Here is a 25,756-nt window from a genome sequence, read left to right on the forward strand (position 1 = left end):
AAGTTGTCTGCAACTAGGATTCCCTTTCCTCTAGTTTCCAATAACATGTTCCTCATTTCCTTCTGAGTTCTCAATGTTAATGTCCTCATTTTCATATTTCTACTGATAATCTGTTCATGCTTTATCATGCTTTTCAACATTCTTCCAGCCTCCACCCACTGCTCAGTTCCTATACCATGGACATATTTTTAGGTATTTGTTACAAGAGCACCCCACTTCTAGATACCAAAATCTGTATATTTTATATTTATGTGCAACAAATCCCATAAATTTAGCAGCTTAAAACAATACACTTTATTATCTCTGTTTCTGTGTGGGTTAAGAGCCCAGGCACACCTTAGTTGGGGTTTCCACTTTTGGGTCTCTCCTGGTTACACCGAATGTTTTGGGTGGACTCTGTTCCCATTTGGAGGCTCAAGCAAAGAAGAATCTGCTTCCAGATTCTCTGAGATTTTTGGCAGAATCCATTTCCTTGCAGCTGTAGGACTCGGGGCTGTAGATGTTTTTTGCTGGCTGCCATCCAGAGGCTGTTTTCAGTTTCTAGAGGCCACCTGAGTTTCTTGCCACATGGTCCTCTCCATAGGCAGTTCACAACACAGCAGCTTGCTTCATCAAAGCCAGCAGGAAAATGAGAAAGAACAATTCTGCTACCAAGATGGATTCTTACATAATGTAACATAATGATGAGAGTGATGTATCCCACCACATCTATGATATTATAATATAATATAATTATGGGAATAATATCCTATTACCTTTGCCAAATTATATTGGTTCAAAGCAATTTACAGGCTCCATCTTATGAAAATTAATAAAGGGAAACCTCACTAAAGTGGACTTGGGATAATAGAAGGAAAAGCTGGAATGGGAAGCCATACCACTTAGTGTCAATTATAGGGAGAATTGTCAATTACAGATCCCTGAAACAAGCATTCTCAACAGGCAAGAATCATTAATCACAGGCCCCAAGAGGGAAAGATGTACATTGCATCTGCTACAAGAAACTAACTACCCCTGTAACCCTGCCAATGAGAAACTGCCACTACCCTAGACTCGTGCTTTTCTCCAATGGATTTTTGTTCAAAAACAAACCCTCCCAATGTCCTCCTTTTCCATAAAATAACATTCTTTGCCTTTGTTAGACAATCAATAGTTTTGCTATAACTTGCTGGTCCTGAATTGCAATTCTGTTTTTCCAAAATAAATCCATTTTGGGCTGGCAAAATACCTTTTATTTTTCAAAATACCTTTTATTTTATTTTCAAAATACCTATATTTAGGGGTAGGAGCTTAAAGAAGGACATTAATATTGGAAGACAGAGACCACTGGGAGCTACCTTAGGGTCTATCTGCCACACACACATAATTTCTCAGGACTATTTTTAATGATGCAATGCTAAAACTTCATTGAAAAGAGCACACAAAGGAATTCCGAGATGCAGTATCTCTCCTCCATAAAAGCAGAACTTGCCCTGGATATTAGATTGGGCTAGGCTGGTAAGTGGAGCTCAATTAGTTTCTGTTGTAGACAGAGCATTTTATCAAGTATGAACCTGGCAGATCTTGACAGCTCAGAAAGAGCAACAGAAGTAATTGAATATAAAGGGGAAAACTGTTAAAGAACATTTATCACACACAAAAAAAACTAGTTTCTTCAGTTATCTCTATTTCCATGGTGTCTGTCACCTCAAGTGGTAGCCACCACTCATTCTACTTTGCTAGAATGACTATCATTCACTTTACTTTGGTCATTTGTCAAATCATAAAGATGAAATCAGATGATTGTCAGGTCACATGTTGGCTAGGGATGGAATTACAAAGAAAGGAAAATCATGACACTTGGGGAAATAGTTATGAGGAAGGAAAACCAATGGAGGACTTAAGAAAAGGACTTGAGTCAGAGTCATCTGACACCATGGCTAGCACACTGAATTTTTAAAATTCTCACATAAAACTTCTAAAATGGTTACCTCAAGATTATACTGGCTAAATAGGGTTGTTTCCTTTACTTAAAATTGGGTTAGTGTTCTTTGAAGTGTAAAGAAATAGGGCTACCATTGGTTGAATGTATTGTATGTACAGGCCACAATTTCACAACATTTTTATGGGATAGATGCTATTTTCAATCCTTTCTCCTAAGTATGGGGAAATTGTTCATCTCAGTTAGGACTTTGAGTAACTTGCCCAAGGTCACACAACAAGTAAATGAGATAGCCAAGATGCCAGAGCATACCTGCTGACTCTAAAGTTAAAGCCTTTAGCCACTGCATTACAGTGTTGCCTCAGGCTTCAAGATAGAGGAATCTCAAAAAAGTTTTTAATATTCAAAAATAATTTAAGTTTTTCCGTACCTCATTTTCGTCTATCTTAAACTAGTGAACTTAAAATTTGTTCTTCTTCTGGAAGATGCAAACTAATCTGTAGTGACAGAAAGCACATCAGTGGTTACTGGAGGATGGGAGAGGGTTGGGAGGGCCAGGAGACAGGAAGAAGGAAATACAAAGTGGCACAAAAAACTTTTAGGAATGATAAATATGTTCACTATTTTGAACTATGGTAGCGATAGTTCACAGTTGAATACATGTCAAAACTTACCAAATCATACTTTAAATTGTACAGTTTATTGCGTGTCAGTTATTCTTAATATTACAGATGAGGAAATAGATATCAAGAAGTTAAAGCCCCTTGTCCAAGATTAGCCAGAGAGGCGGTAGTAGAGACAGGATAAAATACAGTTTTAAAAATTCTTGAAAAAGTACTGTTTTTCCCTCTCAGTTTGATAATTTATCCCTACATGGTTTCAAAAAGGGCTTGAAGAGACATAAAATATGAAATATATATTATAGGAAGAAGATTGTATTTAAGAACTCTCAGTTAACTTACATATCTCAGTTGAGCACTGGAAATCCATGGTGAATTCATTTAATGAAAAAGTTTAATGTATCTCATTAGAAGTTTGTCATCACGAGCAATCTGAGAAATATATATTTTTAGGAATTTTATAATTATGTGACCAGCAGGGGGCAACTAAATACTTCAGAAACAGCATCATATATAGGAAAACAAATTAAAATTGGAGACTATGAACATTCTCAGTTGTACAGAATTTAATTCTTTTTAAAATGATAAGTAACACCTAGCCATACATTCTCACAATATTGCATTTGTGAAGACAATTAGAACACTCCCCTAAGTAAAATCTATATACTAAGGCCTATATGTGGCAGATTGTTTTGGTTGTTTTTTCAGTCTACAAGGTTCTTTGCAAAAATCTATGAATTTTATAACCATTGAGTTTTTTTTAACTTTGTGTTATATAATATATAATACACATTGACATACATCTGTAGGTTATTCTAGGATTCTGAGATTTCACTTGATATTCTAAGATCAAAGTAATTAAGATTTGCATAGAATCTCATTTTTAACCTAAAATTTAATAAAGTATCATTTCCTAACCTTCTTTTAAGACTAATTTTTAGGTTCTTATATTAGTCATGGTTCTCCATTGAAATAGAACCAACTGTGTTAGAAGAGACCTATATGGTCAAATAATCCAAACTTCCTCCAGACAAAACTACAATAACTGGCACAACTAGTTTAAATTTAAACTAAATTTAAATAAATTGAATTAAATATGTCTAGTAGTGGTGGAGTTCTGCCAGAGCTCCTGTGTGGAGTTGGGAAGTACTATAGGATAAAGGTTAAGCATGAATTCAGGGGTCAGATTATCCAGGTTCACATAATGCCTTCTCTACTTACTTTCTGTGTAACATTGGATGAGTTACTTAAATTTGCTAATCCTCCATTTCCTCACCTATACAAAAAGGACAGTAATAATAGCTATTCATAGTACAAATTGCTAATGTAAATCAATATTCAGTTCTCTTTTTCTTCTGGGCACTCAGTAGAATGACTGTCATTTCTCAGCACCCCTGCAACTGGATGGGCACATGTGATTCTGTCTGTTCAATGAAATACTGTGCAATTGACACGTGTCAGTTTCTAGATGAGGCCATGAAAGGTCAATATGAAATTTTTTAGTGTTTATTCTCCTACTGGAACAATCATGGAAAAAGACTCATATTAAGATGGTGGCACCACAAGGTTAAAGAGCCTAGATTATTATGTCATCACATAGAAGACATGAGCCAGAGCCAACCTGGAGCCAGAGCCAACATTTTGGAATTAGACATAAATCTCTGTTCAGTTAAATCATTGACTTTTTTTTCCAGCTGCAGAATAACGTAGACTATTCTGTTCTGTCGGAGTTGTTCTGATGATTCAATCATAGTATGAGAATTGCTTGTCTGATAAACAATAAGAACTCAAATATTGTAATTATTATGTTGAATCAATCATTGATATTGAATCAACGAATATAAAGCATTACTTTGTTGTTGATTATTATAATGATTCAAAACTCAGTCAAATTAGAGTACCAGGTAACTTTTGTTTAAAGTATTCTAACTCTTTGAACTTCTCCTTGGAACATTGCCTAACACACAGTAGGCATTTGTTTCTGAGATCTTTTATTCTCTTGTTAGACTGGCAAGATTCCATTTTCCATTTTTTTTTATTAGACCTAGCTTCTCAATAACTGTTCTATCAATAACGGGGCTTAGCCAGTGACAGCTCCTTATATATCTTACTCTCTTCTGAATTCAGAAACAATTGATAGGGTGTCAGATAAAGATGAAAACCACCTTCTTACTGATAAAGCTGCTTAGACAAAGGACTTCAATGTACAGCCACAATGAAGCTTTTCAATACTTTTCCCCAGGTCCAAATGGGAGATGGCATAATAAAAGGAAAATGTGGGTCTTCAGGACAGATAAACTTGGACAGAATCAGTGCTCCACACTCAGTAAGGTCAAATGTAGAAAGAATGAGGGTTAGGATTCAGGCCTGCCTGTAAAAGCAAGCCCAGGCTCTGATCCATGTGTATTTAGTTTATTACACAGAATGAGAAACAGGACAGAACATCATCTGTTGTGGGTAGGTAGATTGAAAAATATGGCAAGAAAGGGGCTAGGTCTTATTTTCTTCTTCTTAAATCACCAATTAAATAAAATAGCTCTTTCTACTTAGGGAAAATAGCAGAAATAAAAATGGAAGGTACACTTCCCTAAAGTTCTGAAAGTAGCATATTTCTAATTTAAGATCCAGGTAGGAGAACACCTAAATATATAAGTATATAAATTTATAAATACATAAATGTCTAACTGAAGATTACAATAATTAGAGATTATATATATATGATTATGTTGCTCAGGAGGGAGGACTAGGCTAGAAATACATATTAGATAGACTAAAAAGAATGAGAACACAAGATCCATTTTCTCCTCTCTTTTCTAGGAAGAAGATATAGAGTGAAAAGAGAAGAGGGCTGAGTATGAAATTTTGGAGCAATGAAGAAATAGCCGAGAGAGGGGCGCCTGGGTGGCACAGTCGGTTAAGCGTCCGACTTCAGCTCAGGTCACGATCTCGCAGTCCATGAGTTCGAGCCCCACATTGGGCTCTGGGCTGATGGCTCAGAGCCTGGAGCCTGCTTCCGATTCTGTGTCTCCCTCTCTCTCTGCCCCTCCCCCGTTCATGCTCTGTCTCTCTCTATCTCAAAAATAAATAAACGTAAAAAAAAAAAATTAAAAACAAAAAAAAAAAAGAAATAGCCGAGAGAGAGAAACTTGCAAAGAATGAGAAAGAGTCAGAAAGGTAAGAAGAAAACTAGTATGATGACATAAAAACTAAATAATAAATAAGTGAATTTCTGCCAAAGATCAACAGAAGCATACAAAGAAGTTGCCAATTGGTGAGGACTGCTACAGTGAAAAGGCTACATGAATCTAGAGCTGAGCCCTATGAACCATGGGTAAGATGAAAAGGCAAAGGAAAATCTGCAAGCAGAGAGGTTTTAAAAAAGTAAGCAGCTAAGTTGATGCCCTGGCAGCCTCTTAATGCTGGAATGTTTAGTCTTGTGTTGATGATGATTCAGAAGCTATATGTTAAGGCTTAGTAAGAAATAGTGATTTTCTTAAAAAAAAAAAAAATTCTGTTACTATGAAAGTAGTACGTGCAGGACAGAAAGTTGGAAACTATATATAAGTAAAATAGAAGAATAAAAACATCCATATTTCCCATCTATTACCACTGTTAACAGCTTATTGTATATCTTTGCATACCTTTATCCCTATATATGCGTATAAATATATATATATTTAACCAAAATAGTTTCATACTTGTGCAGTTTTACAACTTGCTTTTTAAAAATTAACAATCTCTAACCTTTCCAATAAATGAATTTTCATCTTACCTAAAACCCAAATTCAGATTTTCCCATTAGTCTCCAAGTTATCTTTTCTCTGAAGATTACTAACTAAAAGTAAGGAATTATTTATTTTTCCTTTCCTGCATAAACCATATTTTAAGGTAACCAAATAGTTCTAGGTATAAAGGCAAGCTCTATTTTACTGAAAAAAATGTCAGAATATAAAATGAATAATGGAATTAAAATTATTTTGCAATTTTTATTAAGATTATTGACTTGTGCAAGGGTTTACAACAAGTATTAAAACATGAGGTTTATAGAAGGGGAACTGGGTATATGCATAGTATCAAAGTAATACAAAACAAATTACTTCCCAGTCACAAGTTTATAAAGTAGAAATGAGACTGCCATATCATTAATTCAATTATCAGTCTGAGCATCAATAACTATGAATCAATCAAATAGCATGAAAGATGCTGTAAAAACAATATACTATATCACCTATAAATATTCTAGCCCCAAATGTTTAATTTGAATCCATCAAATCTCTACATCTGATATCTTTAAAACATTTCAAAAAGCGATTTTTACATCTACTGAATATCATAAACAAGATATCCTGGATATTCTATTGAATATCAGAAACATTGTGAGGGTAGAAGAATAAGGAAATGCATGTATTCCTGTATTGTGCTTAAAGATAATTTTTTTTTACTATGATTCGTAGTAAACCGAATTATAGTAAACTTAAGAAATAAGTTTGGCAAGAGGGGATTGGCTTAGAGTGTGGACTCCATGTACTGCAACACTCTAAAGGCTGTTTGAAGTCTTACTTGAATGGAAAACAAAACTCTGAAGTTGAGTCTATCTCCTGATTGCTGTAGAAGAAGCTTTCATTCTTACATCACATGTGAGACTGATACCTAAATTGGGGAATGTACAGATTCTTAGATAAATCTACTTCCGTAGCCTGAGGTTATGCCCATCTATGTATATTCTATAATTCTCAGAATTAGGCCAGCTGCCACAAAGCCTTGGTATCAACGTAAGGTTGGCAGAGTATACAGTCTGTGTGTAATTGTTTTTACCACTGAGTAAAGTGAAAATACAGTTAGTAAAATTGTGTACAATGTAATATTCCCCAAAGATAGTAATCATAATAATTCATGTTTCTTGAGTTAATTCTCATAACAACACTGTAAAATAAAAAAAAATTTAACTCTACAGATGAGGAAAGAGGCTGGGTGAGGTGGCAGGGCTAGTAAATGGCAGGGCTAACATTAGAACTGAGATATATCTGACTTTAGAGGTGGAGGTTAACTGCACTATACTGTACTAGTTCAGTGAGTCAAAGTTATATTGACAAGCTTTGTAACATTGATTAAATTGATTGAGATTTTTCTTTGGACTTGATAGTGATATTAACTCATAACAGTTTCTGGATTATAACTGCTAACCTAATGGGAACATCCATGCATAAAATGAAAGCACTTAGTTCTTGTCAAATATTAGCACTGAAGAAATAAAACATTAACAGAATACTTTCAACTCCCCCCCCCCCCCCCCCCCCCCCCAGAAAACAGTCAGTGCTAGTCAGGCAAAGCTTAAACTTTCACTTGACTTTTTGTTGCTACTTTTTATGAATTTGACAGTTGTGCATTTGGAATCTGTTCAAATTCTATTTGTAGCTGAATCATGTGAATGCCAAGGAGATCAGTACATCTGCTTCTTAGCATCTCTAATCTGTATTTGCAGAAGGCTTTATATAAATTTGAACATGTTAACGTGCTTAATCAGATTTATTTACCACAGTTCATATGATGTTTGGCCTTTCACCATGGCTTAACAGAGGTTTGGAGCAAATAACAGATTGCATGAGTTGCTTTTGACTTGAATACTTTTACCAAAAAATAATCATAGACACGACAAAGAGGAAATGATTACTATCTTACAGGTAGAAAATAACAAGTAGTAGGTGTAGAGTACATGCCCATGGATTTGACCTACAGGTAGAGAAAAGAAAGTGACATAATATGAAGGATTTTTTTTTCCCTAAAGCATGGGCCCAATTATATAGCATGTGTCTCTAGATAATGAGACATTTAAAAACACCATAATCAAATATCATTATCATATCTAAAACAATTAACAATAATTCCTTGATATCAGGTAATATCCAACTAGTATTAATATTTCCCTGGTTGTCTCATTAATGTCCTTTGTAAAAGTGCTTTGAATCAGAATCTAAAAGAGGTCCACGCATTGCATTTGGTTGATATGTCGAATGAGTCTATTTTAATACATTAATAGTAACTTCCTTTTTTTTCTTGACCTTATTTTGCCATAAAGGTCATTTTCCTCCATAATTTTCCCTGTTCTTAGTTGAGATAATTGTCTTCATGGTGTACTACTTTTGTAATAACTTCAGGAAGGAGGGGTTGGGATGCAAACAATGTCAGGTCCAAGACTATTGGCTGACAGCAAAAGATAGTCAGAAGTAATCAACACCGTAGGACCACAAGCAGTGAAGTATTTGGCCATCTCTGGAAAGGAGCTGACATTTAAAAATGAAATCATAAATAGATGTATCCGAACTCCAGTCCATTTCCAGGAGGGTGTTATAGGGATTAAGGGTTAAAGGAAACCGGTGGCAGAATTGGATTGGGAGTCTGGTCTCAGCTGTCTGTGCATATAATAGCAGGCAAAAGTTAGGCTCCCATGGGAATTGACAGAAAACAACTAAGGGAAAATATCAGCAGGGCTTAGAACAGAGGGATGAACCTGACAAGAATGCATTGGACAGACATTACTGGAATATAGGATAGGTGTCTTCTTTCTTCACCTTGCCACCTTTGGGTACCAGTGTTCTGGAGGATTTAGAAAGATAATAAATACTTAGGAGATTTGACAAAAGGCATCTAGGTAACACCTGCTCTTGTTGGGAGTGGTACGTAGATTTCTACCTGATGATGTTGTGTGTATGGAACTTTCATTCCCAGCAGAGAACAACAGAAATGAGAGTTTTGAAACACTGTTAGTTTATAGGGCGAGTCTCTTGATAGCTTCCCATTCATTTCAGAAAAGAGGTGGAGTAACTTACAGATACTTAATTTTTTTTGTAACTAGGATGGGCCTTGGACCCAGTAAAAACTGATAACTTATTAAATTGAAAGAATTAATGTACAATCTAGTTCATATGAATTACTTGTGAACTGTCAGAAAGTTTATAGATGTATAATACAGGTTGGACAAAGCTAACTGGAATAATCTATACTAATATAATATAGAATCTCTCGAACATTAAAAACTATAAAGAAATGGAATTCATTTGGACATTCTGCAGTGAAATTATAGATTTGGTTTCATCAAGAAAGCATTAAAGAAGTAAGTATGTTTCAAATAATCTCATGTGGTTGAGGAAAACAAAGAGAGTAAAGCTTTGGTAGAAAAAAAAAAAGTAAGTTATAATTTCTCTGCATTGTAGTTACCACAACTTTGGAAATTTAAGGAATTATGCATTCTATGCTTTTCATGTTTACATAATTGTGACAAACAGCTTTTTATACACTTTGTCTTTTTAAAAATTCTTTTTCTTATTTTAAGTAGGTCCCATGCCCAACATGGGACTTGAACTCACAACCCTGAGATCAAGAGTTGTACACTCCATTAACTGAGCCAGCCAGGCACCCCTATGCTCTCCTGAAATTGAAATGAAAATCATACTTATAGCTGGGACTGTGTAGTCCAGGTAGATATCAGAAAGAAATGGGTTCTTCTTCTTCATTTAAAAATTTATTTGGAGTTCAGGATGCCCCCTGGGCTGACTTAAACCTCAGGAGTCAATCTTTACAGCCTGAGCATAAATTTTCTAACTATTTCCAGAGATAAGTGTTAAAAGTCATAGCATGCATCTAATTTTGAATAGGCAATGTGGGTGGAAAGGGTAGGCAGAGCTTTTCAATAAGACTTAATTGCCCTTAACCTGTGAATACATAATTATATAATTTGTTATGATGAACTTTCATTTTTAGACTTCTATGGTGGGACTCATTAATTCTTCATAGATATGTGAAAAATAACTCTAATACTCTATTACTCTAAATCATGATCTCCTAAATATATGCTAATTTCTTAGTCTGATTATTAATAAATCATCTCCGCTGGTACATTATGCAAATTTGAAATAAAAATGTCATGAAGAAAAACACTTAAAATGCTACAGCAGTACAGTTATTTAAAAAGAGAATATCAATAAAATATTAATATAGTTTTGTCTATATGGATAAGAGAAAAAAATAAATGAAAATGTTTAGTGCTTTTGCTTTTTTTCAATTAAAAAATTTTTATTTATTTACAGAGAGAGAAAGAGCATGTGGGAGAGGGGCAGAGAGAGAGAGATGGGGAGAGAGAATCCCAAACAGGCTCAGTGCAGTCAGCACAGAGCAAGATGCATGGCCCTATCCCACCAACCATGAAATCATGACTTGAGCTGAAATCAAGTCAGATGCTTAACCGACTGAGCTACACAGGTGCCCCTAGTGTTTTTGCTTTTAAGGGCATATACCAGATGGAAATAATAATACAAATGGGAAAAATACTTGCTCTGATGAGGTCTGTTTAATAGTAGGTATAAGGTAAGAATCTGATTGGACTTACTCTGATGTTAGGAATATGAGTGAGAGCTATATTTTCTTTTAAAAATATTATTAAGTAATTTTAACAATTCTGTTTTGCATAGTTGGTGGGTTTTAGATTCATGCAAGTATTTACCACTTTCAATGCTCTTACTTCAGTCTTAACTCCAGATCTTTTACAGGGGGATCATTTTATTTTTGTCTGAAGAGAGAAATTTCTTTAGACTTTCTATTAGTGAGAGTCACTATTAGCAGCAAACTCTGCTTTTGTTGGCCTAAAAATGCCTTTGTTTTGGCCCCATTTTTTTTTTTGTGGTGGGGGAGGAAGGGCAGAGGGAGAGGAGAGAGAATCTTAAGCAGGCTCCACACCCAGCCCTGATTCCAACTTGGGGCTGGACCTCATGATGCAGGACTCAATCTCATGACCGTGAGATCATGACCTGAGCTAAAGTCAAGAGTCTGATGCTTAACCAACTGAGCCACCCAGGCACCCCTGGCCTCTTTCTTAAAAGACCTCTTCAAATAGGCATTGGATTTTCTTTTAGCCCACTGAAGGTGTTATTCCATGGTCTTCTGATTCTATTGTTACTAATGAAGGTCGATTACCAGACACTTTGAGAATAATCTATTTTTTTCTCCACTAATTTCAACGGTTTCTTTTCCTTTTGTTTTTTTGGTGTTTCATAGTTTTGCTGTGATGTATATAACTGTAGATTTATTATTCTTTAATTTGCTTGGGATCTGGGGGACTTCTTAATCTGTGAATTGGAATCTTTCATCAGTTCTGGAAAGTTTTCAACCATTATCATGTCTAATATTGCTTCTGCCACATTTTTTTCTTTCCTATTCTTTTGGAGTATCAATTTATTTCAGACTTTCTCACAATGTCTTCAATGTCACATAAAGTCTCTTTTATATTTTTCATTTTTTTCTTTTTCTATTGCATTTGGACAACTTATTCATCTCTACCTCCCAGTTCATTAAATTGTACTTCTGCTATGTCAAATAGACTATTAAATGTGTCCCCTGAGTTTTAAATTTTAATAACTTATATATTTTAATTCTTTAAGTTCCATTTAAAAAATATCTTTGATTATTCTTTATACTTTCTTGTTTTATGTATGTATTTTCAAGGTCATCTTTTATTCCCTTATTCATATTTTATATAGTTATTTTATAGTCTCTGTCTGGTAATTTCAATATCTGAAGTCTTTTTAAATGTTTTTGCTATCTTATGTTCACTGTTTCTCACTAATGGTGTCTTATTTTCTTCTGTGCTTGTTATTTTTTAAAATGTGAGCTATTTTCCTAAGACTTTTACTTATTATTCTTTAAGGCTTAAATTGAAGATGGGTTCCTCCAGAGAGGGCTGGCATTTGCTTCTGCCAGATGTCTGAAAGTACTATCAGTCAAACATTCTTCTCAATTATCAGCTGAATACCTTCTGGGATCATCCAGGTAATATGAATTCAAGTTATATTTTTTTGTGTGCATAAGAGCTGGATTGTGAGTCTAAATTCTCACATATGATTTTGCTTTTCCCCTCTCCACTAGGTGCCACGTTTAAGACAGTAATTTTCTTTGTAGAATATAGGGGAGAGGTGTGTATGCTACTAAGGGGCAAGTTTATTTCTAATACATCTTTACAGTAAATGAATAATCCTTGGAAATGCAGCTTTCTGTGTGCATAGGGAAGGTCATGGGTTTTGTCTTTTATAAGGCCATGAACACCAAAGCTCATGTTAACTGGATTTGGCAAATGCCCTTGGGGTCATTTGGAGTGAAACTCTCTAGGTTTCTGCCTTCATTCCAGTTTTGAACTACTAATTTCTTTATTACCAGTTAATCAATATAGTTAATAGAATTTAAAACATTTTTCCAGGATTTTTGTTTCCAGTGTGATCACTGAGTGAGGTATATAAGCCATGATATTGCCAGAAATACAAGCCTATATTCTTTGTATTTTATTATCCAAATTTTCATCGAGGGATATTTAAGACAAATAATATTAAACAGAAATACTTAAAATCAATATGTAAATACTTTGCATGAAAATCTGTAGATTTTTCAAATAGACTTTTTTTTTTAATGTTTATTTCTTTTTGAGACAGAGAGAGACAGAGTGTGAGCTGGGGAAGGGGCACAGAGAGAGGGAGACACAGAATACGAAGCAGGTTCCTGGCCCTGAGCTGTGAGCACAGAGCCTGACACAGGGCTCAGACTCACGAACCCCAAGATCGTGACCTGGGCCGAAGTCGGATGCTTAACCAACTGAGTCAGCCAGGCACCCCAGACTACTTTTTTAATATAAAAAAAATTTTAATTTATTTAAATTATTTTAATGCTTACTTTTTAGGGAGGGAGAGAGAAAGAGTACGAGTGGGGAAGGGGCAGAGAGAGAAAGAGACACAGAATCTGAAGCTGGCTCCAGGCTCAGAGTTGGCAGCACAGAGCCCAACACAGGGCTCAAACTCATGAACTGTGAGATTGTGACCTGAGCTGAAGTCGTATGCTTAACTGACTGAGCCACCCAGGAGCCCCTAATATAAATTTTTGGTTGGGTGCTTACCACATACCTAGTTGATGTCTATTAATTATTTTATTTATTTATTTATTTATTTATTTAGGGAGTCTGGGGATGCACATGTGCTTGAGTGGGGGAGGAGCAGGCAGAGAGAGAGAGAGAGAGAGAGAGAGAGAGAGAGAGAGAATCTTAAGCAGGCTCTGTGCTGTCAGCACAGAGCTTGACATGGGGCTTGAACCCACAAACCATGAGATCATTACCTGAGTGGAAACCAAGAGGCAGACACTTAACCGACTGAGCCAGCCAGGCATCTTGTAGATGTCTATTATTTTGTTTTATTAAATTGAAGATTATTATTGTTCTACAGTGCATTTAGCCTTTGAACCACTTATCTGTTGGCTTAAATTCACTTAAGCTGATTTGTGAGATTATACTATATAACAATTTCAAAAATCTCTGTGATTTAGAACAACAAATATTTATGATTCACTCTTGCTTCATGTTAGTAGCTGCAGGTCAGCTGCTGGTGTACTGCTCTAAAGGTCAGTTTCAGTTCTGCTCCACATATTTTCTCATTCTGAGACCCTATTTGGAACACGCCTTTCTCATGGCCAGGCAGCACAAGACCAAGAGATTGACCTGTATGTTGCACTCAAAAAAGCAGTTGGCATGTGTTACATCTACTCATAAGCCATTCGTTAGAGCAAGTTACATGGCCAAGAGTAATAACATAATCTACCACAGTCTTCAAAGTTGTATTGAATACCTTATTTATGTTTGAGGTTGCTGTTAATCTTCTCTGAGAAAATGAGGATTTTAACCTAAAATCTCCATTAGCAATCTTTGGCAACATAAATGTCTAAATGGATAGGCAAAAGTAAAACAAAAAAACAGAAAACAACTTCAAGCCAATCTCTCTCATTCTAGGTCAGGGATGATGCATATTCTGTGGGAAAAATTATCGTGCCTGTCAGTGCTTTAACTGATTTGGAAAAAGAACTTCTCATTGTCAGAAATGTACAATGAATTAAACACTAGGCGTAAGAGATTCTTACTGGAGTTAAAATGGAATAGTTATAATAAAATTGGACAATTATATTAAAACGTTTTATTAAAAATATTATTCTCAAAATAATTTTAAGAGTAGCAAACTTGCAGGGTATATAAACATAGCAAATGGGAGTTTTAGGATATTTTTCAGTTATAGCACAGGATCACACATTACAGTTTGTGTTTATGTTGTGATTACATCAAAATGCTAGTTTGATCATTTCCTGAAATCATACGATATTAGATGTGAAAGGATCTGAAAAGTATGTATTTCTCATTTGCAACGTATTGATGCATCATTTTGTTGCAATCAATTGTGAGGTATGTCAAAATCATCATTCATGACAAGCAACTATTACTAGCAACAGTTAAAATACAATTACAAAAGATATACTTACATTTGTTGTCCCATAATATCTTCACTTCCATGAACTTGCATTGACTTTTTTTTTTTTTGAGTGTGGTTGATAGGAGTTATAGGTAGTCAGACAATAATTTGCGTAATCCTGGCTGTTTGTTTCCAATGTGAATATCATTCACTGAAAAAAAAAAAAAAAGGTTGAATAACATTGGTTAAACAGCATATAGTCCAACTCCCTACTTTTTTTTAAAAATTAATTTATTTATTTGAGAGGGGGGTGGGGAGAGAGAGAATCCCAAGCAGACTCTCAGCCATCAGTGTGGAGCCCGATGCAGCGCTTGAACTCACAAACTGTGAGATCATGACCTGAGCTGAAACCAAGACCTGTGCCAAAGCCAAAACCAAAACCAAGAGTTGGATGCTTTAACCAACTGAGCCACCCAGGCGCCGCCCCCTCCCCCCCCCCCCAGCAACTCCCTACTTTTTATCAGAGCTTGATATGCAGAGAGTAATTCGTCCAGTCACACATCTAATTAGCAGAGTCTGTATTACACCACCACCTTGCTTCCAGAACGGTGCTTTCCGTTCCAACAAAAGACTGTTTATTTTCAACAACCAATAGAAGAAATTTGGGCTGACGCAGGAGAGGATTGTCAAGGAGATTTGCCTTATTTTACTGATCTGTAGTTTTAGTTCCCAGAGTAAAGGAAAAGAACCAGAGAAACAGAGCCCAGAGGGTATATTTTGCATGTTATTTGTGCTCCAAGAACATTCTTTTTCAAATCTATTTGATTGCAACTCACACTAAGAAACACAGGTTAAATCACAACATAGGACACACTCTTATCCTTCCCCACAAATGAAACAAAAATTTCACAAAGCAATTTCTTGTCCACACTAAATGTGTACTCTGATCTTTATATTCTATTCCATTCCAGCCTATTTGTTAAAAAATAAAATCGAATTTTAAGTCAATTTAAAAAATAGTGCTCTAGAAAATAGAAGACATTTCAATCTGATGCCAAACTCCAAAGTTACTGAGTTAGTGTCATTCACACAATAATAAAACTTTTCTCATATTTATTTGAACTACAAAGACAGTATCTCAGACTTCAGAACAGAACCTGTAGAATCTTTCCTTCATTGGAACACCAGCTCATTACAATATCTCATAGATTCCAAGACCCATTGTTTCTCACATTTTAACATCTCTGAATTCAAGATGTGTCTTAAAAAATATCAGTGGCTTTGCATAGTTTAAATGGCAGTATTTTTCTTTCTTAACATGAAATAATGGTGAGTCCTAAAGTCTATTTCTTAGTGTGTCATGAAATACATTGATAATTACGATCATATAGGCCAAACTCTATTGGTTATTCAAGTATCCAGGTGATCAGAATGCTTTTTGAGGTCTTGTTAAGAAAACGTAATGAGGGCATAGAACTTGCTTAAGCAAAAACCCTTAGTTCTGGGCCAGAAGGAAAAATGACTTACAAACTGAGCAAACTTTTTCATGTGCTTGCATGGTTAGCAGGGTTTGATTATGATCTTTCTGCTTTTCTACTTCCTTCATTTCTGTATTGTTACTTTCTTTCCTCTGGCGATTGGCATTTCTATTCTTTTCCTCTCATCACCAGGGGTAGGCGGGGAGAGTTCCTCGGACCTGGGTTTAAAAGGAAAGCAAGTTTACGTCCAACAGTTAGGTACTTAAAAAAAAAAAAAAAAAGATTAGGCTTTATTTTAAAATTGCAACGAATTGCCAAATCCTGTGGATCTGTTTAAACTGCCACCAACCTAACACACTGTGAGACTTAATGACTGTAGAACTGGCACGAAAGATGCTGAACCTGACTAGGAACAAAAATAAGTTTGCTAGGCTATTTTCATCCCAGCGTGATTGAGACACACCATCCTTTCCTAAAAAAAAAAAAACAAAAAACAAAAAAACAAAAAAAAACCCAAAACCACAAACTCTAATGAGGAAGACAGTAAATTAAATGCCACAATTAACGTGGTACTAGAAATAGGAACAATTTGTTACTGCTTTTCAAACCAGACACCACGATGCCTTCTTTTTTCCTTTGTTTGTCTAAAACTTTAGTTAAGCCGAGGCTGGGGAGGCGGGTCTCAAGCTCGGGCCTCCGGGCCTCCGAGTGGGCGTGGGGTCCTGGGCCAATACCAGTGAGCTCTATTGTGCAGTCTTCTCAGGTTAGGCAGGGCCCTGCAAGACCGGTCCAGACCACACCTCAGTAGATCACGGGCGGGCGGCGGTGGGCTCGAATCCCGAAGCCGCCCTCGGGTGTGCGGAGGCAATTCGGATGCGATAAGGCTCTGGCAGAACTAGGTGTTGACAGTTGTTCCCGCGCGACTCCCTCCCGGCCCGCCGGGGAGGCGTCTCCGCGGCAGCCTCCGCGCGCCGTCACGTGACGGGAAAGAGGGGAGGGGGGCTGGTGGCTGGAGCCCGCGAGCTGGGGGCGGGGCCTGGAGGGGGAGGGCGCCCAAATGTAGAGGATCTTGGCGGCTGTGGGTGCTGAGAGAGGCGGCGACGCGGCGCATGACAACATTAGGCCGCGACGCACTCGGGGCCAGGCGGTGGTGGGAGCTGTAGCCCGAGTGGCTGCAGCGTTAGCTTTCGCCGCGGCAGTGGTCGCAGCCAGTAGCGGGCGGACGGAGGGAAAGTGGAGCCCGCCCTGGCCAGAGGACCGCGGGCCGCGAGTTCCCGCCCCCCTCGCGGGCTGAGCCGGCAGCGCCTCCGCGGCCGCGAGCCAGCGCCCTCGGTCTGGGCTCGCGCCCTAGCTGCCTCCGGCGACAGCAGCCTAGAGAAGTTGGGGTCCGCCCGGGCGCGTGCAGGGCCCCGGAGGAATCGGCCTGCTCCTCCCCGCCTCTCCGGGGGCTCCGCACCGGTGAGTGTCACGCCGGTCCCTGGGTCGGGGGGGGGGGTGGTGGTGGCGGGTCCGCACCCCTCCGGGAGACTGCACCCCCATCCCCACGTTCTGAGCTCGGGCCAGTGGGGACTCCCCGAGCCGGAGAGTTCCTCTTTGGCTCCTTTGTCCCTTTTCGGAGTGGGGGATTCCAAAGGCTGGCGGGGGTGGAGTATTTTGGGGCCCACAGGACGTGCGTCTGCAAACCTTACATAGCCGCGGAAGGGGCGGTGGGGGGGCGGTTGGTAAGAGCATTTTGACTGCCCCGAGTGACTCTTCCCGAAGTTTGGGCCGACCTCGGGGTCTCGCCGGAAGCCCCCGCCCGGGGGAGAGCTGGCGCTTTGTCACTTGGTGCGGTTAAGGCGAGGCTCCAGTTTTCCTGTGACAGCCCTAGAGGAGGCTGTGCCGCGCACCGCAGACCGCACCCGCCCTTGCAGAGCCGACACGGTGACACGGTGTTGTTGCTCTCAACTCAGTTCCTGTGGCCTCCTTGTAACATGGGAGGAAGGCGAAGCCTTTGCTGTACTTTTAAATGTATTGTTTGTTTCCAAGCCTTTTCTCAAGGGTGGAATCCGGTTCTAAGGAGCTTCCAATGGAGCATGCTTCTGGTTCATTGAGCCACCCACACAAGACCAGCTGAGTGAAGCAACAGTACTTGCAGATTTTCCATTCACAAAAGTCATTTAACACACTCTTCTTTATGAAAGACATCTGCCTTGGGGAACTTGCCTAATTTCATTTTATCTAAATGCTGTTTGAAATAATAGATACCTTGGGCGCCTATTTAAACAGATGGGAAAACTTCTCTAACTTATGGTGTAAGCATATTTGCGTTCAATAGTTTAATGAAGTTTTTGCCTTTCTAATCCTAGAGGAGCTGAGTGACTTCTAATTAGTATTAGAATGTCCTATGTATGGTAGGGTTATTAGTTTTTATTTATGCCCCTTGAAACTTAGCCTCAAATTAATGCCACTTTAGGTCTTTTCAGATAATCATTTAAAACAGGTTTGGTGTGTGTGTGTGTGGTTGTTTTTTTTGTTTGTTTGTTTTTTTGTTTTTTTGGGGTTTTTTTGGTTTTTTGTTTTTGCCTCCCTTAGGATTCCAAAGAAAGCAAGGATTGTGGAGAGACATGGGTGAATTGCTTGTTAGGGCTTCTTCATTCCATCAGGTGTTATCTAAAGTTGATCATGCTTAGCGACTATGGCCAATTTTTATGCTTGCTAGAACCTGTTTTACAGTGAAATTAAGATCATGCTAGTTTTATAGAACAGGTTGGGGAAGGGAGAGTAAGGGTATGCAGTTTGTCCTTTATAGAAGATATAGCTAATTTTACATATTTGTTGCCCCTTTTTTGTTAGTAACTGTGTATGAGATGACTACAATATGCCTGTTCAAAGTGCTGGGAAAGGGAATAGATGAAACATAAGAATTACTTTTTAGGTCTCTAATTATGGAGATTAGGTTGTTGCGGTCAATTTCCATGTGAACCGTTTGAGCCACAATACGTTACAGCTGCTTAGAAATGGTTTGATTAAAAATGGCTATGGTTTATTTCTTATTGAATATTAGTGTGGTATCTGTGATATCGGAAAGATGCTGCTGTCATTTTTCAGTTAGAATATTATTACATTTTGGAGGCAATCAGATGTGTTTCTTATAGCACATTTTTGGCACTTATAAATTTGGCCTTGTTAAAGAGCAAATTGCAGAATTTCTTTAGTGAGTACTCCTCCTACATTTAAACTTGGTTTAGAAATAATCCTTCAAGAGCAGGTTTCTTAGAGCATGGGTGACAAAATAGGAATTGATGCTTAGACGTAGTTTTCAAATTTTGTGGAAAATTCTTATGCTAATAGCAACACCTGAAGTATTATATTTGAATATAATACCCCAAGCTGAACACACTTATAGCAATGATCTTGGAGCATCAAGAGTTCAAAAGTAGAAGGCGTAAGTCCTGCTTGTGCTTTGTGAATATGACGTACATGTAATGCATATATACAATTTGAATTGAAAAGCCTCTGAGTACTGCATAATGAAGGTGGCTGGGTGCAAGGAGATTGGTGGAGATGCTTGATTGGAGCAGTTGTAGCTAAAGTATCATTTTCTTGTGGATACAACTCAGGAAGAGATGTCTGGACTAACCTGTAGAGGTAGATTTCACGTCCATGTGTGGGAAACCCCTGAGAGATTTTAGATCTGTCCTTTCTATCTTGGTTCCCCATTCCATTCCCTCATTTTCTCGAAGGCATGAAGTTGAAGGTCTGATCTGAGAGACCTTCCAGACTTTTTCCTCCCTGAAAAGTTTTATCAAGTATGCAAGGGAGAAAGCTTTCTTCAGAGGCCTTGTAGGAAATGAATGCTTGTCCTTGATCATACTCTTACACCCCATGTTATTTTTACCTTTTTTAAAGTTGCGAACCCTGTAAACCATCTATGATAGCAAGGGCCTGTCTTTTTTGCTCACCATCCACTCTGCAAATGCTTAATAGTTACTGAATGAAAACATACAGTTCCAGATATATGACAGGAGAATGAAAAGGAGTGTGTGATAATGTAGTCCGAAATAGATACAAGGAGTGAGGTGATAAGGAAGGATGTTGGATTGGGAGGAAGGGAGCAGGTCATAACTGGGAAACTTAGAGGAGGTAATTTGTGAGTTAGGTTTTGCAGAAAGCTGTATATCTGAAGATAAGCAGGTGTTTTAAGGGGGTAGACAGCATGAACCAAAGCATTTAAATTGGACTGGGTAATCATGGAATTAAGCACAGTGAGTCTTTTTTGGTAAATTATGAATAATTTTTCTTCCCCTTATAACTGTTCTCTTTCCCAGATAAAAAGATTGGCACACTTTATAAGAACTAAGATTTAGAGGACTTGAGTTTTGGAAGTGACAGTGGTATACTGAAAGCAAGAGCATTGAACTAGGGGGTTCAGAAAATTTGAAATGGATTTCTGATTAAATCTTATACAAGTAAGTGCCTTTGGGCAAATCACTGGGCCTTAGTTATCTCATTTGTAAAAGGAAGACCATAATCCTTATCCCATATGGTTATTGGGAGAATGAAGGTTCATAATGTGTATGGAAGTGCCTACTTCAATATCTAAGACATAGAACTTTATGTTAAATTGTTTAAAATGGATCTTTGTCTTTAGATTATTAAAAAATATTTTGGTGTATTTATCATGACCTCATATCTACTTGATCTTTGAGTTGACCCTTTAAATTACCTTTAAATTTATAAGTATCAAAATTTTAGATGCTTAGTTTTCTTTCAAACATAATGTTTTCTGACAGAAATGAGGCTTGTTTCATTTTAATGTTACCAGGAAAAATGCTAGATGCCTTAAATTTTTAAAGCTTTAAGTAAGGGATACGTGTGGCTGAAAATCTGAGCCTTTAGGCTTTTCTTCTTTATAGAATTTGTTTTTGAAGAAATAGTCCATGCCTATCATGTCATGTGTTCATTGTTGTGAAGACACAGGGGATTTTCCTGCTATTAAGGAAAAAAAAAAATTACCCAAAACATCCTCTATGTTTTTGGTGATTTGAATGACTATAAACCATGGTGGATCTCTACCTGTGTGCTTTATTTTAGAATTCGGTATTTTTTGAGTAGGCTAATGGACTTCTGTATCATTTCTTATCTAAGCTTTTTGCTGTGGTAGCTATTTGGCTATGAATCTCAATTTTTCACTATACTTTGTGAACTCTTTGTAGTGTTTATAATCCTTGGAGCAATCTGTCCTTTGTATAATATTTGGAAGGGAATTTTATTAAAAAAAAAAAACTAAAAAAAGTCTGGAGTTTTGAAATGATAAAGATGCCAGTTACTACCTTCCATATTCACAAACCACCAAAGAAAAGAGGAAATGGTTTTGGGGTTGGAGACTCTTCACATAAAAAGGAGAAACTTTTGATTTAGGATTGTTAAAAACATGATGGATTCAGAAGGAGATTGTTAGAGCTCCGGCAGGTAGCTTAGTAGGTGTTGTTGCTGGTAATACTACTACTAATAACAGCTAATGTGTGTTGATTGCTATGTACCAGTTACTAGTTTGAAGTATTTGTCATGTTGGGGTACCTGGGTGGCTCAGTCAGTTGAGCGTCTGACTTCGGCTCAGGTCATGATCTCGTGGTTGATGGGTTCGAGCCCCACATCGAACTCTGTGTTGACAGCTCAGAGCCTGGAGCCTGTTTCACATTCTGTGTCTGTCTGTCTCTCTCTCTCTCTCTCTCTCTCTCTCTGTCTCTCTCTCTCTCTGCCCCTCCCCCACTCACACTCTGTCTCCCTCTGTCTCAAAAATAAATAAACGTTAAAAAAAAAATTAAAAAAAAAAAAAGAACATAGTGGATATAGTATTTTAAGGTGACTTGTTAAAATTTTTTGAATTCATACTTTTTTAGGGTAAGACTGACGTACAGACTTAGTACAGAGGATTTTTATATAGTAATATTTGAGGGTCACAAATCTGTGTAATTGCAATCTATCCTATTGAAATTTTTCACCACTGAAAAAGCAACTTGTGTTTTGACTGCCAAGTGCCACAGTAGTTTATCAGATTACATAATTTCTTACAGAGAAGACTCGGGCCCCTGTGGAAATTATGAAATCTGGGTAGGTAAGTTTTGATGGCGTGGGAGTATGGTAGGTCTGGGGAGAGAGCAGTCCACTCTAAGTAGCATTATCTGGGTAAGAGTAAACAGGTAGAACACCTTGAACATGAGGGCGCAGGTACATTTTTAAAGTACAGATTGGGGGTGAGGAAATTCTGAAGACCAGCCTTGCTACTGTATATTTTTGCCTGTTTTGACTGTAATAGCACTTAAAATCAGCAAGTCAAAAGTAAGGAAAAAACAATGCTGTGCATCATACTGGGGAGTTTGTAATGGTTCCTAGCCTGTTTTGCAAGATATGGGGGCTTTATAAATATTTATTAATGATCATAGAATTACTCTCTTACTACCTATTATTTTATAAATCTAAGGAGGCCGAATAGCATAGGCTCTGGAGCCAGACTACTTAAGGTCACAACCTGCACAGCCTCTTATTAGCTTATTGCCCTGTACCTGGTCTGGTGCTGACATGGCAGAAGAAGATGGTATATTTAGGCAGAGTAGGGCCCAGAGTTTTCCATGGTTCTTATGTAGTATGAAAGAGATCTAGAAGTTCTCACATAATCCTAGTGAAAAAAATAGAAGTTAACAGAGTGGGAGCCAGCAAGCTTGTCATGAGGCTACTATTGTGAAGGCAGGGACCATGCAGTAATTGTTGGGGGGGGGGGAGGGCAGCTCTGTAAGATTCAGCTCAGTGCCCACCACAGTTGGTACTCCCTCTTGCTGTAGTATAGTTAACACTGGGAAGTAGTTGCTCAGCTAGTAGTGCATTTCTGTCATTCTCTCCTCTACCCTTGTGATCCTTCCCTGCATCTAGGTGGGGCCATGTATGTGACTGATTTTCACTAGTGGAATGTGAATGGAAATGATGTGTTTTCACTTTAGCATAGAGTGACAGAAAAGCAGTTGTTCTTTCTCCAACTTTTTTTTTTCCAATCCAAGGAACCAGGAGCACTTAAGAGGGTGGTAGAGCCATGAGATTGGAAGGATTTAGAGTCCTTAAATTACCATGTGGAAGAAAGCTGTACATCAAAGAGGAGTGTACCCATAATAGATTGTAATTTTAATGAGAGATTTTAATTGTGTAAAGTTAATGGAAGATCTGGGGTTTGTTAAGCAGCTAGTATTGCTTTAACTGTAAGCTTGGGCTGCCTAGGATAGGTAGTTGAGCTCCTAAGAATATCCATACCAGCAAGAGCTGAGGTGGGACCAAGTTAATAGATCCACTGGATATTGTTATAATATTCTCATCAGCATGTGCCGTTATGACTCTCCTAAAACTCTGAAGCCCATGAGGACCCAGAGGGCATGGATCTACATTTAGATCCATCATAATACTTCTTATGCCCATGAATGCTCTGTGCTCAGACACCATTATAAGAATGAGAAGCCATGAGAAATTATGAAAGTTCTTTTATAAAAGTCTGAAGAGTTCCCTCAAAGCAGGTTTCTCCATCTTGGTACTATTGACTATTGATATTTTGAGCTGGATAATTCTTTGCTGTGAGTGGCTGTCCTGTGCATTGTAGTATGTATAGCAGCATCCCTCTATCCATTACATGCCACTAGCACCTCCGCTTGATCATACAACCAAAAATGTCTCCAGACATTGCTAAATGTCCTCTTGGGGGCAAAATTGCCCCTGGTAGAGAACCACTGTCTTAACCAAGTTAAGCTGAAAGAAACTACTTTAAACTGAAAGACACTTAGCTTTATTTAAAAGACTTTTTCTCCTCTTAGGAGAGAGGTAGAGTTCATGGGAGAGGTTTGTTTCTGAACATGCAAAAAAGGAAGCTATGTTGTTTTTGTTTTCTTTTTATTTTATTTTGACAGAGACAGAGACAGAGAGAATGAGTGAGTGGGAGAGGGGCAGAGAGAGAGGGAGAGAGAATCCCAAGCAGACTCCAAGCTCAGCATGGAGCCCAGTGCAAGGCTTGATCCCATGACCCTGGGATCATGACCTGAGTCAAAATCAGTTCCCCCTTCCCCTCAATTCTTTGGCATAGTGTGCTTTATATTGTGTTCCCTATTTATCTGGAGTTGCCTCTAATTCTGCTTCAGTTTGCACTAGTTGCTTTTTAAGTCTCTTCTGGGAACTTCCTTTTGGTGTACTCTTGAATTTAATCCATTCTATTTTAGATCTTTTTTTCTAAATTTACTTGATCTTTTTTCTGGAGTCCTTGAGTAACTTCCTGAAAAAGTGTGTTTGATGGGTAAACTTCTAACTTATTCTATGTACAAATTGTCTCCATTCTATTCTAACATTTGACTGATAGCTGGGCACAATATTGTAGGTTGCAAGTAATTTTCCTTTAGAACTCTGAAAGTATTGCTTGGTTGTCTTCTAGCATCCAGGGGTGCTGATTAGAAGCCATATGTTGGCTAATCACTATTTTTTCAACGATGATTTGTTTTTTATTCTGTCCTAATAAAGATTGTTTTTGTTTTGTTGTTGTTGTTGTTAAAGTTTATTTTTGAGAGGGTGGGAGGGGCACAGAGAGAGGGAGAGAGAGAGAGAATCCCAAGCACAGAGCTGACAGCACAGAGCCCATGTGGACTTGAACTCATGAACCGTGAGATCATGACTTGAACCGAAACCAAGGGATGCTTAACCAGCTGAGCCACCCAGGTGCCCCTAGGTTGTTGTTTTGGTTATTTGTTTTAGGCACTCCGTTGTTCTTCTTGTCTAAATGAGTGTCTTCAATTCTCAGAAATTCTCTTAGGTCTTTGTTATTTTCCAACCTTCACTTTTTTGTTTGCCTATGTGCTCTTAGGTAGGCAGGTATTTTCTCTCTTGGATTGATCATCTTTGTCTCATTTTATTTTCATAGTTTGTGATTCTTTGTTCAGGGGATTTTTTTCCCTAGTTTTTTTGTCTGTTATTTTTGGGTGGGTAATCTGTGAATTTTCTTGTTCTGTTTTTCTTTTCCTATCATTCTTCTCTGTTTTATGTTGTAATACTTGCTGCTCTTAGTCTCAGAATATGTAAAATAGGTTTTTGAAACATAAGGTTCTTTTGTGCTTCTTCGATTATCTCTTTTTCCATTCTGGTCACTTTCTATGTTTGTTTTTGTAATTATTATTTTTCATGATTAGTTTTCCTTATATCCCTGGTGTTTCTTGGTTGTCCATTCATGTTTAGAAAGAAGGACTGGGCTTCTGGTCTGGGTCTCCCCTCTCCCACCCTGTTCCTTGGACTGTTTTCCCTACTAGTTTTTTCTTTGAATAGGAACTCTAGCCACAGCATTTCAGGGCTGGACAGTACAGGGTAGGGCCTGTCTATTGGCAAGCATTGTTTTAGGGTACGAGAGAGAGCAGCTAGTTTCCAGCCTGTTGGCCCTCTAAATGCCAGATGAAAAGGGTTTATTACTCTGCCATC

General features: G+C 37.9%; 1 protein-coding gene and 1 long non-coding RNA gene across 6 annotated transcripts in view; one reads left to right on the forward strand and one right to left on the reverse strand.

The window, feature by feature from the left end:
* LOC109270540 (uncharacterized) overlaps positions 1-17,265 on the reverse strand; it is a 32,065-nt gene extending 14,800 nt beyond the window's left edge. The window contains exons 1-4 of one of the 2 annotated variants that reach the window (XR_002081581.2): positions 17,017-17,265; positions 16,332-16,500; positions 14,875-15,015; positions 8,049-9,135 (exon numbers count right to left, since the gene is read on the reverse strand). This is a non-coding gene — a long non-coding RNA (uncharacterized LOC109270540). Of the gene's footprint in view, positions 1-8,048; positions 9,136-14,874; positions 15,016-16,331; positions 16,501-17,016 lie in introns of those variants that run through there. The other variant, XR_002081580.2, reaches the window with a different exon arrangement.
* Positions 17,266-17,333: 68 nt separating this feature from the next.
* OSBPL8 (oxysterol binding protein like 8) overlaps positions 17,334-25,756 on the forward strand; it is a 153,113-nt gene continuing 144,690 nt past the window's right edge. For all 4 annotated transcript variants that reach the window (XM_019455158.2, XM_019455159.2, XM_019455163.2 and 1 more), the window contains exon 1: positions 17,334-17,740. The gene's annotated coding sequence lies outside the window, so the exon portion shown is untranslated. The remainder of the gene's footprint in view (positions 17,741-25,756) is intronic.

The sequence above is a fragment of the Panthera pardus genome, unplaced genomic scaffold (genome assembly GCF_024362965.1).
Source record: "Panthera pardus isolate Hobbes unplaced genomic scaffold, ASM2436296v1 HiC_scaffold_6, whole genome shotgun sequence".
NCBI classification, from domain to species: Eukaryota; Metazoa; Chordata; class Mammalia; order Carnivora; family Felidae; genus Panthera; species Panthera pardus.